A 15,004-nucleotide genomic window follows, 5' to 3' on the forward strand; every position below is an offset into this window, starting at 1 on the left:
ATGCTGCTTAAGGCTCAGTACTTCAACAGACCTACTGATAACACAGACAAAGTTCTACCCAAATAATAATGCCTTAATCTAGCCTCTCTTTTATACCTTTGTTTCTACCCCAAGAGAGTACATCTTACTTTGATTAAAGATTAATCTCTTGGGCTACATATAAAATATCTGCCTTGACAATCCACTTCTTCACCATCTACTCCCTAGCCCCAGCTGTGGATATATTTCCTAGTTACATTTTGCATTCTGAGGCTAAATACAAAACACAGAGGAATGACAAGGAAGTTCAGTAAGGTTTCTGAAGTAAATAGAAACTTAGTTTTGTAAAACTGCACTTTTGTAACGCTTATAATTCACAGAAAAAAATACGATCTGGTCTTTGTGAAACTGCAGTAGATATGGATCTAGAATGAAAGGCTGTCCTATAAAATTAGACAGAGTTTGAAGATATGGATTTATTCTTAAGGATATATTCCTTCCTGGATGTCAGGTGCCATTTGTCACACCCTGGATTTCGCTGTCCATCAGGATATAGGTGAAAAAAAATTTAAAATGCTCCCATAGCTCAAGGAATTTAGCCAAGAAGCGTTTTTGTACAATGGAGAAAGAAGTCACTAGCCATTAACAAAAAATGAAAGAGTAAGGCAAATCTGTATTAGTGCGCATATGTACAGTGGCAGGACACACACCACCCTATTTCTTGAAGGAGTGCTGTTGAGGGTATGCTGCATCACAGCTGAAAACATGATACACTTTTGACCTTTTTGTCTGCCAAGTCTGATGCAAGGATGCAGGTTTTTTTTTTTTTTTTTAGACAGTGTCAGGATTGTAGGGAAAGACAGAATAGCAGCTTCTGAATATTTATGCACTTTAAGGTCAGTATTTCATTTCCTGTGCTCCATTTGCCAGTTTGAAATTACATCAAAGACGTAAACAAAACAAAAACATCAAAAAACCATTTTACAGGCTCTGGTCCTGAAATTGATGCCACACGGCCAGGATGCTGAGTCCAGTCTGAGCTCTGTAGACATCACCACTGTTCTACACTGAGCATCATCAGCTTGCACATATGCTGCTCACCTCAAGATCACTGACAGTGTGGACAGGTACTATTAAACAGCTTAGAAAGAGGAAGAACAGCTCCACAACAAAGCTGTCATAACATCCTCTGGCCTATTACCAAAGATCACACCTGGACTTGCACCACCAGCTTCTGCTAGCCCCAGTCAGACACATCTGTTTCTTCTGTTTTCCCTGATGGGCCTCCCTCAGCAAAAAGAGAGAAATTAGTGCCAGAGAACTGCTGTTTTATTGCATGTATTCATGCGCTGTAGGACCAAAATTCTATGAACTCATTTCTTTTGTCAACTTTCATAACCGTTGTATTCAGCTAGTTTGCACTCCCATAAATTCAGCCAGTCTGAGATACAAGCACTTGTACAACTGAAAACACAAACCCGTGGAAGTACAACAGCCCTTAAGATATAGCAAGAAAAAGATGCTTGGAACTTAATTATTTTAGAGATCTACTGCGCAGCTTGACTGGTACATATTTCCTAAAATTTTGACACTAATCCATTAAAAAAAAAAAAAAAAAAATAATCAAGCCCATGGCTGTAATGACATTCCAGTAGCATATGCTGCCTGTTGGCTGCACAACAGCACCTCTGTTCTTAGAAGTCATGAACTGCAGGCAGTAACGTACTGATGCTCAGAAGATCATTTCTGAGTTCTTTTAAACATAGAATTTAAAAAAGTTTTAATTTAAAATTAATTTTAAAATTAATTTTAAAATTTTTAAAAGTTTTTTTTATTTACATAAGCACACATATATAAAAACATATAAAAAATAAACAACGTGACAGGTGATGTTTTTCAGGAGTCACCATATTCTGTGTTAATCACAAGACAGCAGAAGCCAGGTGAAGAGACACGTAGAACATATCCTTTTCCTATTCTCCCTTCCCATCCAACCCTGTGCTTTTACTTTAACTATCTTAATTTAGTGATCATTACAGATGCAAATCTGTTTATAAAATTCAAACTTAAGAAGCAGATAGTAATGGCTGGGTAGATATTAACATCAAATGTTGCCTTAGCATCACATCTGATTGTGTTCTGAGAGTACTACTTTTGCTGGGAGAGGCATTCATAGTTATGTTTGAAACTGAGATGAAGACTCTCGCTATCAAGGAATTTATCTGTCAGAAGTAAATTAAAACCTGAAGTAACTCCATTCTCAGTATTGCACAAGCCAGAAATTAGTGTGATGTGGTGACATTAGGCTAGATGAGGTATGATTCCACAAGCCTCTTATGCAGTTTTATGTGAAAGGGACACACACTATGGAAAAGGGAGTTATTAATACATCTAGAAGAAACAGAATAAGAGTCTAAATGGCTGATGTTTCCCAACACATCACTGTTGAAAGACATCAGGCAAAAGTTACTTAAGCTAGAGGACAGTGATGATAATATTAAGAAATGGAGCCAAAAATACATATTTTTTCCAGGAGCTGAAACTAGGTTTCTGAGACTTGGACATCTGAGCTACCTTCCACTAGCAGGGCAAGCGACCTAATTTTCTTTCCACCTCAGTGTGGGAGTTTGTAGTATTTTTAAACAGAAAATATGAAATAAGCGCCTGCAATAGCACAGGCATTCCTTAAAAAGCCAAGAGATTTCTTCCAGGCCTATATCCTCATAAAGAAAGAAGAAAAAAGAATGTAAAATAGCGAGCGGGTATGACTTACCACAAGGAAACATGATTCTTGTTAAATGCCTTGACAAGAATATTGTGGTTTGGGAGACAGAAGGGCAGCAGGGGGAAGGGTTGTTGAGGGTCACACTGCTTCGTAGTCCAGGGCATGTGGTGGCCTCCAGCTTTATGAACACTTACTACTGCAGGGTGTATTATCTGCCAGGCCTGAAGCCTGAATTATTGTATTTCAATAAAAATTGCAGCTTTGGTACTTAACCCAACAGCTAGATTGTTCCATTTCCTTCCCACACTGAACAAGCATCAGCAAAGAAACAGAAAGCAAGTTAACTACCTCCATCCTGCCCTGTTTCTCCTTTTCTCCTCCAGACAGAATGGAACAAATGGCAACTTTAGGCTCAGACTGGCCAGGGACCAGCTAATTTTGATTAGCGATGAACACCACATAACAGCAGTCTACCACAAACTACACAGACCTCTATGCTAGAAGAAAATTATGAAATGCAGCCTAAGCATAGTTAAAGTGATAACAAAATGTTGGAAAGGCAGATAGGAAGCAAGAGCTGACCAATCCCAGTGATTCCAGGAAAAACAAACAAACAAACAAAAAAAACCCAAACAAACCAGAAACTAGCAAAGTGTTTTAAGAAACTAAGAAAAAAAAAAACAAAAAAAAAAAAAACAAAGAAAACCAACCATGCTACTTAGAAATGCCTCCATAAATGCAGACTCATTACTCATTTATACATGAAGTGAAACATATCAAGATAAATGATACTATTCACTGGCATGATGCACCTAACATCAAAACAGATGTGTATTTTTAATGCTGTGCACATTAAACACGTTATCTAACTTTCAAAGTACAATAAGTGATTTATGTTAGAGGTTGAACATGCCAAAGCAGCAACTAAAAACAAAATAGAAAACTCAGAGTTTATCAACATAGCTAAAAGACAAAGTCAATAAGAGAACTGAGAATTAACCAGAAACCTAGAAGTTTAAAGCTTAAATAAATTCTTACTTACAAAAAAAAAATAAATCAGCTTTTGTTCCAAATTGCTAGCAGTGTCTTCTAGGAGTTCTCTAATGATCCTGTTAGAGATGCAAATCATAGAAGGGCTTGGGTTGGAAGAGACTTTAAAGGTCATCCAGTTCCAACTCCCTGCCCTAGGCAGGGCTGCCCCCCTTTTAATGGGCATCACCTGAGCAGGACAAAGAAAAGCAGATTTTGAGCACACATGTAAAAACTTCAATCAGCACTGAAGACTCTCAGGTGATTTTCATTGGCACAACACTGATTTACAGCCATCTGACAGCCAGGCCAATCAGCTAACATAAACACTGTAGACTAAACACTGCATGCTAATACTACAGATGACTGGAGTTTGCATTGAATATATGGGCAGAGAGCGATGCAGTGCTTGGCCCAGGCTCTGAGGGTGCCTGATGAGGCCTGCTGTGAGTTGTGCTGGTTGGTAGGGGATAACGGCCGCGTGTGGGAGGTCCCTGCACCTGTTTGCTCAGAGCTGGGGAGGGAAAGGAATTAACTTGGAAAGGGCTTAAGCACTGCTTGTGTGCTCTGTTAAGGGCACTGAGATAAAAGCAGGAGTTTAAAATGAACTAGGGGACACTGGGGAGCTGTAGGGATTTAGAAAAGGCTTACAGTGACATACGGTAACAGTGCAGTGATCTTTGACACACAAGAATTGTTCTTAGTTCATAAACTGCACTGTTTGCAATACTGAAAATCAGGGTTTGTTTTCAAGATGATGAGAAATAAGACTGCCAATATTCAGGAAACAGCTCCAAGAGCAATTTGCTTCATTAGCCACAGACCTGAGGCTCCCTGTGAGAACATGTCATCACCTCAGGGATGAGGAGAGCTGGGTGGAAAGTAGAGGAATGTGCACCAGCTGGACCACCAGAAACTGCAGCAGGTGGTCAGAAAGCGGAGGGCTGAAGATGCATCTGCTTAGCTCCACTAAATATGAAGAGCTGGTCCCAAAAAGGCAGGCTAGAAAAGCCTCCCTGTAGGAGGGCAGCCCTGTGTGAGGTAGAGCTTGTAAGTGCTGCTCAGTTTTGTGTTGGTTGGTTAAGTCACTGTGTTCCTCCTGGAGCAGTCAAGAGGCTGTACTGTAACCCAGGAGAGCATAGCCAATCATACAGGCGTCCTCTGAGAAATGCCCTCTCTTATACTATACGTCATATTAAGCATTCTGTCCCTTGCAGGAGGTAAGGTTGTGAGTCATGCTTGTTAGCTGTGTTAGCAGGAGCTGTGGTTTGTGCAGCACAGCCTGGTGATGGAGGAATCTCCCTGGCACAGAAGCCGCTCTTAGAAATTCATAGCCCCAGCATGGGCACATTGTGTTGCTGTGCTCCAGAGAGAGAGAGGTCTGATCTCTTCTTCCTAAGTGTGTTTAAGTGTACTCTCAGTTGCCCCTTTCAGCTCAATTCTTGCACAAAAGCATAAGGACAAAAACAAAACAAAATTCTGATACCCACTGAGCCCTTAAATTTTGAAAGGTAACTTATCAGTGTCCTTCCTAATTGTAAACACCTGATTGTAAAAGCAATCAGCTGTGAGTGAATTGGAGGCCACCTAAAACTCTGTTAATTGCATAGGTTTAGGGAAGCCTGGAGTAAAACTTCCAAGAGTCAAGACCAGATGAAATTACCAATCTATTTTCCATGGTGTAGCTGCTTGCTTTCAGTTAAAGAGATGAGGAAGGATACGTTCCATCTGTGTGGCCAGCTTTTACTATCTGCAATTTACTCTGTTGAGGTCAGCAGGGAAGATGTATATTTGAAATAAGTTAAATCCAGTTTAATCATTTCTATCCAAATATGTATAAAAAACCTCTTTTCTTGTAATATTTTAAACTCATTTTCTCCTAAAGATTAAGCTGGGAGTTATGTTGCCACAGGGAGACCTTAAGGTAGTCCAAGGCATCCTTATCAAGGTGCTCTGTAATTCAACAAAAAATGTACTGAAAATGAGTTGACAACAGTCAGAAAACATTGTAAGATGCACTTTTTTGACTAGCCCTTTGAAAACCTGTCTCTTATTCCCTAGTATTTGGGACAGGACTTGTCGAGCAGGTGATCCCTTAAGAATTCACTTCCCCCATATGAAGATTTGATAGATTTTTAAGTCAAGTTCTTCACAATGCCAAGCATGATGAGCCGCGTTATGGTGAAACTGTAGTGGATGAACTACATGTACTATGTTTTACAGAATTTTGCATGCAATTTTTTTTTTAATTTATTCTGTTAGGAAGTTTCACTTTCCTGCAATTTCACAACTGATGTGAATAAAAATGGTAATCTGATTCACTCCCTGTCTTTCTTTGCAATGGACTTTTCCTGGTCTCATATTTAACCTCTTATTTCAATGTCTGTCCAACAAACAATTCTGTAGATATCTGTCAGGATGTCCAATAAATGCCTGTGAAGAGAATGAAACTACACATATATCTGTATAAATGTTGTAAGGATCACAAAACATTCACTACAAAATGTAAAATGCAGACAATAAATTCTAACGCTGAAATCTTAATTCTTTGAATTTCTTACTGCATTTGAAATGTTGAATGCTGCACATTTTTGTTACTCTTGTTAAGAATATTTATTTCTACTAAAATATTTTTGTTTTTGTAACAGAGAAAAACAAAGCTTATCTTTAGCAACATTTTAACAGCCTTAGCAGGGTGTGCAAGTTCACACTTCATTGAGGAATAGAGTGAAACATGGAAAATTTCCATCTTTGCAGCTGCTGCTAGTTGATATGATAGTGAGGCAGATTGCTATGAGGACAGTGGTACATCTGCTTCTTTTTTTATGGCAAGGAATCAGATACCCTCCATGGTTCCAGCTTCCTTGTGCTGCTTGCTTAGTGCAAATGGCTGCTAATAGGTCCACAAGTACCTCATGAAGAATTAACGTTTTTTAGGAGAGAAAAAAAACCACAAAACATTCATCTAGGCATACCGGACTTGAGCCCCATTCATATGGCTCCTTCTGTTATTCATACTACATGCACTGAAGAGAAAATTTTGGAAACAGTAGTGCAATGCTACAACCAACCAATAATGGCCTATTCCAAAATTACAGTTTAGCACAACTCAGTAATTACTGTTATCAAGAGGAGGGAATAAAATGCCTTCAGAATGGCTCCTAGGATTATACTGAAGGGAGCCCTTGCACAGGAAGGAATTTAACCCCGAAGCCTGGAAAAGGAAAAAGATCAAACTTTTTATCTTGGTCGTTTTCTGCGGCCTGAGCTCACAGGTCAGGGCAGAAATATTGGCCTCTGATATCTTCAGAGTCTGGGATGGCTGCATGCCAAACAGGACCTCTGCAGCCCAAGCATAAGGACAGCTCTAAATAGCACTGGCTACCAACAGCCTAGAGGGCAGGAGTACAAGAGCTAGGAGTGAAGTGGGGCGAGCTGCATCATAGCCATGCATCCAATTTTGACAGCAACAAAAGGTGATGATTTTGAGAATGCCATCTCTCAGACCAACATAATCCTCTTGTTCCCTGCTGCAACAGTTTTAAGGTCGTTTTCGTCTTCTGGGGCCGCATAAAGCTGCTCTAGCTCCATAGAGGAAAATGTTGGCTATTCCTCTTAGAACAAAGCTTGACCGTCTGAGATGTTGTAAAAGGAACATGAATCACAGTAACCCTCTGAAAGTGCAGTGTACACAAATAATCTCTGTGCCTGCTATTCTCTCCTGGCCTGCACTCTTAGGCAATTTTTAATGAGGATTTGGCTCTTGGTGTATATTTCCATGATCCCACAATAATACCTATGTGCACACAAATAATGAAGTCTAGTGCATAAATATGCAGTTCCACATGCCAGTTTTCCAGCTTTCCAATCCTTCGAAGGGCTCTAGAAAAGAGGCAGGAGCACTGCTGAGACACTGACACTCAGAGCAAGGGGCACAGAGCAGCATATTGCACTGCTTTGTCCGATGAGATCTTTACTCTGGCACAGAAGAGAGAGCTGTAGACTGACAGAAAATGTTTATTACGCAGACAGCGAGAAAACAATAAGCAAAAGGATCAAGGCCCGTTAAAGCAGGATACAGCTGTCCCCAAAGCACTTGATCCAGGCCAGTCTGCTTTGGCAAGGAACAGCTCACATAAAATAACAGTGTTTCACTGTGGGCAATTGCCTAAATCTCAGCTTAAAGTAGTTAAGTGACTCTCACTCAGCCGATGAATCATCTGCATTTAGGAGAGAGGGATGCAAAAATAATTAATACAGGGAGAATTGATGAGTAACGTGTCTTTATTTCATGAAGATTTGAACAAGTTACTGGGAGAGTTGGCTATCTGGGAGGGTGGAAAGAGAAAGAGGTATTCCAGTTGCTCATTCCAGTGAGGAACAAAAGGGAACTGCAGAATGTAGATGTTTCATCCTAAAATTGAGACATCTAATAGTACACGACCCCTTGGCACTCCTCTTACTATTTCAATAAAGAAATGCCTTTCACTTTCTTAAAAATTCACCTGATCCTAAAGAATAAATGAGTAAAAAAAAATGCAGCAAGTTTTTTTTTTTTTTCTCTCTATTAATGAGAAAATATGTAGACTATTATAGTGTTTCTATGTAGGAAAATGCAGACTTGAAAACAGACTGGCTTCTAGGGAAATGCAAAACATAAATAAAGAGCTTGAGGAAGCAGAAGTGTCCACCTCAACAGAATGGACCATCACAGAGATAAAGCTACCTTGAAGGGTCCAAAAGGCAACTGACTGTGCAGGTCAGTCACTTATTGGTGCAAAGTATTTATGACCAGAAACCCCTTTGACATTTACATTTCTACTGGGCAGTGACAGTGACATCAAGTGGATGCATTAGTGAATTAAACAACTGAGTTACCCTGACAGAGGAGATACTGTATTTTAATAATTATTCATTTCAGAAGTGCTTATGTTATAAGACAGAATGAAAAGTGACCTGCCCTTTGAGAGACTTTTTGTATTTATGTGTACAGAAACCCCTCCCTGCCTCTACATATTGAGAGTAACTTATTATTGTACAAAGAAATAGGGAAATTTTCCAAAGAGGCTGAGGAAAGAGTAAAAATTTGGAAGCTTCATCTTCCAGATACAAATAGAAACAATTCATGAATGCAGAATTAAGTTGGGGATAACTCAGATGCATAAAATAAGGCTGCCCCAGGCTGTTTTAACTTCTTCACAAGTAGCTATTTAGTTATCCAGTAATGCCAAGCAACTTTTGATGACTTAATTATCCACAAAATATGCATGCAGGCACCCCAAATGAGTCCACTGCAAATGTACACGCATCATTAAATTTTAAGAATGTACGTTGCTCTGAAAGTAATGCCTCCTATTTATTTCCATGGAAACCAGAACAGATACAAAGAGCACAATAACACTGCTTGATAGAGCAAAATCTCAGATACAAAACATTATTCAATACAGTCACCCCTATTAACCATGCATTTTCACCAGCAATAAACAATGCTGGTGCTTATAACAATCTACATCAGTAGAGATGACCCACTGTTGCTGTTGCCACTGCTGAAAAGTACCATCCCCCACCTCACTGTGCTCACATCTACTGTTTGGTCTCCACAAACATTCAGCAAGCATTGAAGAATGTTAATGGATGCCATTTTTTCTTCAAGAAGGAATTCTGTGACATCCCTTTGCTTCATACGTATTTCCATGTCAGATGCCATTTGTCAGAATACCCCTCTGCTGCCAAATGTCACACTGCAACAAAATGTAATGGAATATTAGTGGGAAGGATCAACTTCTACTGCTATACTACCAACATCCGCCACTGATGTCCTGCGCTAGTTTAATAGGAGACATTACTTTCAGAGCAGCCTTTGTGAGGCATCAAAGCATTTTGAAAAATACACTGTAACACTTTAGTGAAGAGCTTTTCTTTTCCCTACATCAGTAAACATATTCAATCAAGAAACTTTTGGCTTACTATTATTCTAAGAAGAAAACATCATTTTCACTATGAAAATGCTGGCCTGGTCTTTTTTCTCATGCACCAACATGATTTCACCAGGGTACTCCCATGTGACCAATACTCCCATTTCAACCTGAATGCCTGCCACTCACCGGAACTTCCTTGACTAGGTCATTTTATTTGAAAATTTGTACTGCTTACCACTCCTGAGATTAGCACCTTGCAATTGAAATCAACAGCAGCTGTCAAGTATGAGTTGAACTTGGTAAATGATTCACGCTTTCGGGAGTTAGAATTAGGGTTGCATTTTGGCTTGACTTCTCATCAGTATCAGACCCTTTAATACAAGGAAAAAGTCAGTGTTTAAAACCTGAACTACATGATAACACAATTTATCATGGCATCTCCCAATGGAAGTTATTCTAGATGCCAGCAAAACTTCTTTGAGTGGACAACAGTTTGTCCATGAGCCAACAGTGTGCCGTGTCTAAGAAGGACAATGGTACAGTGGGCTGCATTAAAAAGAGTGTGGTCAGTAGGTTGAGGGAGTAATCCTCCCCATCTATCCTAGAGTCAAATGGGTGGGGTCAAGCTATTTTCAGTAATGTGCAATGAGAGAACAAAGGGCAATGGGCAAAAAATGGAACACAGGAAGTTCCATACAAACAGGCAACAGAATTTCTTTACTATGAGGCTGACAGAGCACTGGAACAGGCTGCCCAGAGAGGCTGTGGACTCTGCTTCTCTGGAGTTTAAAACCCACCTGGACGCTTTCCTGTGAATCCACCTGAAGGGAACCTGCTTTTAGTAGGGAGTTAGTTGGACTCTATCTCCAGAGATCCCTTCCATCCCCTATGATTTTCTGATTCTGTTGTGCCATCTCCAAAACCTACAGTTTATCAGCACACAGACTGTATGTAAGTACCATTTTGTGGTGGCTGGATGGAAGACTGCAGAACTGAAAAATTTTGCATGAGTTTCCTCACATTGCCTCTATGGGAGCTGTGGCACTGAGGAACTACTCTGACAAGCACCAGCATTCTTCAGGTACTAAATAAATGTCTGTGGTACTCTGCTTTGCCCAGCTTTTACAGAGAAGCCAAGATAATATCCACTATATCCAACTAATTAATACTTGCTAGAGTAATAGCTAGGACAAAATTAATTGTTTTGTACATTGTAAAGGACTTTAGAACTTTCATGTTGAATCTTTTCATTGTACAAAAGAAAGCTCCCCTCAGACACTCACCTGAGAAGAGGTTTCCTCTGTTCTTCAGATTGCCCTGTGCAGCTGGGGTGGTTCCTGACTTTGCTCCATTTTCAGATGAGAACACACAGGGAAGAAGATAAGGGAATGGAGAAGGTATGCTAATCCCTTTTATTTTGTTGAGGGACATAATGGCTCACTCTCTCTAGCTTTCATTCTTAGAAGCAGCACTCTTTCTCAAACTGCAAGTTTGCTGTAAAAGAACAAATGTCTTTTTGTGCCCATCTCTGTGTGAGCACCTCAGTGTACATCCTCTCTCTTCGGAGGCCTAGGTTGCTCATCCAATTACAGAGGTGCTCAGCCTTTGCTGAAGCAAAGTGACTATACTGAAAATCGATAGTAGAGATAAACACTGTAATACCATGACTCACCCTCTGCGCTTCATCTTCCAAGACCAAGCACCTTCTGCTCTGAATAAAAGCTGAGTGGAAGTCAGAAATAGATTTATTAAAAAAAAACACTTTAATGTTATTGCCAGTGGAACTTTCTATGGATGCACAAGTGTAAACAGGAGTTAAGTTCCCTCATCGCTTTAGAATAAACTTCAGAATCATACTTTTATCCTAATGTTGACCAGCAGGAACTATAAAGGAACTATTTTTGAGATATTTGTATTGGAGTAAAATAGAAACCAAATAATTTAGTAAGTAAACCTGAGATTACTTGCTTTCTGAGCATTTCAGGTTTCTCGAAAAAAAAAAAAAGTGTGTGTGTGGGAGGGGGGGTTGGAGCTGTTTTCCACTACAGAATTGTAAACTATTTCTTGGAGCGTTTTAAAGACTGCTGCTAACTTTTCCTTATTCAAATCTTGATAAAGAAGCTTTCTTCCCTACAAAACCATTGTAATGTACTTGGGCAAATAAAACATCAACAAGCTAAGGCATTTAAAGAGAATAATTAGTATGTAGGTAAATGCTAATCCCAAAGAGTGTGTTCTAGTGCAATGTAAAGTTGCATGAGATCTGCAATTTGTAGTACCAGTTTCATGTCAGTGACAAAGCTAGAATAATGCCTAACAATTAGAGTTTGTAATGCTGTCATTAGGAGGAAAGAGTAGCTTGTTTTCCCAATAATCTAAAAATAAATAATTAATTAGAAAATCCAAAACCAAAATTGAAAATTATAAAAGTTTCAGAAGTGTACTAAACTGGGGTAAGTTATGTTGATCAGGTGCTTCCACTTTATTTTAGCACCAGCTTGTTCTCAAGGCCATGAGATGCGATACATCTGGTTGGAAAAAAGAATCTCAATTTGTGAGATATCCCACATCCTCAAATGTTGAGGTATTTTTGCATTTGAACTTTCATAGCACTTCTTTTCCTAGAGATCTTGAAGGGAACGCTATTCATATTCTTAGAATTTTTCTCAGTTGTCAAATGTTTAATCATTTCTATTAGCCACTATTTGTACAAGGTTAAAATCAACAGATGGGCTTGCTTACCCATTTAGAACATCTAATACATCTGTATTCACACTTTTAAAAGCCCAAAAATGTAAACTTAAAGGAAGCATCATCCCTGTCTTAAAGTCTTAACTCTGCCCCCAGATTTAGGAGGAGTATAGTTAATGGGGATACGTATCTATGCTTCAGCCACTGTGCATCTGACATACCATCATCCCCCTGGCAACCCCTTGCCTCATTTATCTTCTTGAATGCTCAGCTAACCTTCTCTATGTTATAGGCAGCTGCTCTGATTGGCACAGATGTTAATTAAACTAGGTAGTAACAGTACACACTCTGAAAAGAAGGGCCTTGGAGCTAAAAGAGATCTTAGTCAATCTCCACTACTCCACTGCTGCACTCAGTTATGTGCATTGTGCAAGGGGAGAAGGAGAATAATCTTATCTGTGTTCTTGAGGCTTGTAGCAAGCTCTAACACACCCAGTAATAGCAGAAGAATGAATGAGAAAAGTGGTAGCTGTTGGCAACAAGGAATGTGTGGAGGGTATTGGAAAGTGGGAGACATGGGTGAAGCACTGCTAACTTGGTGGTCACTAACCCTTGTTTAAGTTCAACTTCTGTTTTATCTCCTCTTGCTTAGTAGCTTTCTTTTTCTTCCTATCTGTACTGCATTCCTTGTTGCATGTTGTCAAGCTGGTTTAGTATTTTCAGGGTGAAATAAAGACAGAATTAAAATTGCAAAGAAATTACCTCTTGCATACTTCAATCCTATTTGCATTCTTTAAATTTAGCAATTGACATTCTGGAAGGGAATAAAGTATTTGTTTTCTAGAACTTCTAACTGTGATTTTCTTTCTTATTCAAGAAAATCAAAGCTACAGGGTGATCATAACAGTGAGAAGAAGGCATCAGGAAGGTTCCCCTGAAAATTGTACTGCCATCACGTTATAACACCTATTCACAGAATGCTGCAAAGGACAGGATGAACTCGTGGGACTTGAATCTGTCTGGATACAGTGCTTTTTATCACATACTTTTCCTGACATCAGTAAATCCCTGTCCAATGCTATGATCCGTAACAGAGCACTGGTCTTCCTGCCTCCTCTATGGGCTCACTTTGCATCCAGCTGCCTTGCAGGTACAACCTGAACCTTGAGTTTTGAAAGTTATGACAGTTGATGATTTTTAGCTACTGGATGTGAGTGATCATAAAAAGATAAATCTTTTTATAAATTTTGGATTGGGTCCATTACTGTACCTCACACATGCAAGAAGCAAAGAGAAAAAGGAAGAATAAATCTTGGGTATCTTCTAACACATTTGAGGTGCTGTGGGAATCTCTTGCTCAGATTGTTCAGAGCATCATTTCTTTTTCATATCTCAATAACTGCTCAACTTTTCAGAACACAGAACATCTGTGGGTTGTTTTTAACAAAAGAGGGTTTGATATGAGAGACGGAACATGTTTGATATCATTTTGATTAAATCTTTTAGATTCACACATTCCAGATATTAAAAATCAGAAATCAACCTATTGTTGATGTTCAAACAGATATTCCAAGTTGGAACTGTCTGGACCAGAAAGCTCATCCAGACCTATCTGCAGTCCAAGAATATATACTGTTCTGTGAGCAATGAACAAGGATTCCCTGTACCCATAGGTAAGAAAATACCTGCTAGCAACAGCAGCAACCATTTAGCCCTCCTTTCACCCAGTTCTGTGGGAGACTGTAGAGACAAAAGTGCTGCCTCTTCCATAATGTGTAACCTGAATATTTAAGGCTGTTAAAGGTCTCAGAGGATTTGCTACTAGACTCAAGTCATTACTGGTCTACCCAGCCAGCATGCTGCTTAAGAACTTTATGCTCTGTTTGTCCAAATCCTCTCTGCTGATGCAGAGTCAGATAGGGCATGCTTTCCCCTTTCTTCTCAAAATTACAAATTCAAAATTACATGTGATTTTGTAATTTCAAATACATCAGAAAATGCCTCAGTTATTGTAACGTACTATTTGCTGGAACATTCCTTTAAGCTTCCTATCTTTGTGAACAACAGGAATCATATTGTTAGATTTACATATCCTGTGCCAAATTCATATGAGCTTGCAATTTTGTTTAAGTAGAAAAATTATACTGCTATTACAGTTTTTAAAACCTACTATTCAAGAGCATGCTCTAAGAGTGCAAACATTGTCTAGATAGAACTGAATATGAAATTCTATTTCCAAAATTTAATTAGCAAATATCTTTCTATCCAACTAAAATACTGCTTTGCAAAGACATTTCTAATCAATAACCATGCTTCTTTACTATTTCTAGAATCATGTAATTCTTTAGGTTGGAAGGAACCTTAAAGATTATTGAGCTCCAACAGCCCTACTGTGGAAAGAGCTGTCGTCCCTCCCCCCAAGCTGAGGCTGCCCAGGACCCCATTCCACCTGGCTTTGAGTGCCCCCAGGAATGGGGCACCACAGCTCCTCTGGGCACCTGTGCCAGGGCCTCATCAGACCACAGTGAAGTGGTGTTATCAGCAAATTTTCTGAGGGTGCACTCAATCTCACTGTCCGTGTCACCTACAAAAATGTTAAATAGGACTGGTTCCTATTACCTTGTTTAGAGTTATCATCATAAAACAGAATGCAGAATAAAGA

This window comes from Lagopus leucura, unplaced genomic scaffold (assembly GCF_019238085.1).
Source record: "Lagopus leucura isolate 7727_CA_CO unplaced genomic scaffold, USGS_WTPT01 Super-Scaffold_73, whole genome shotgun sequence".
NCBI lineage: Eukaryota > Metazoa > Chordata > Aves > Galliformes > Phasianidae > Lagopus > Lagopus leucura.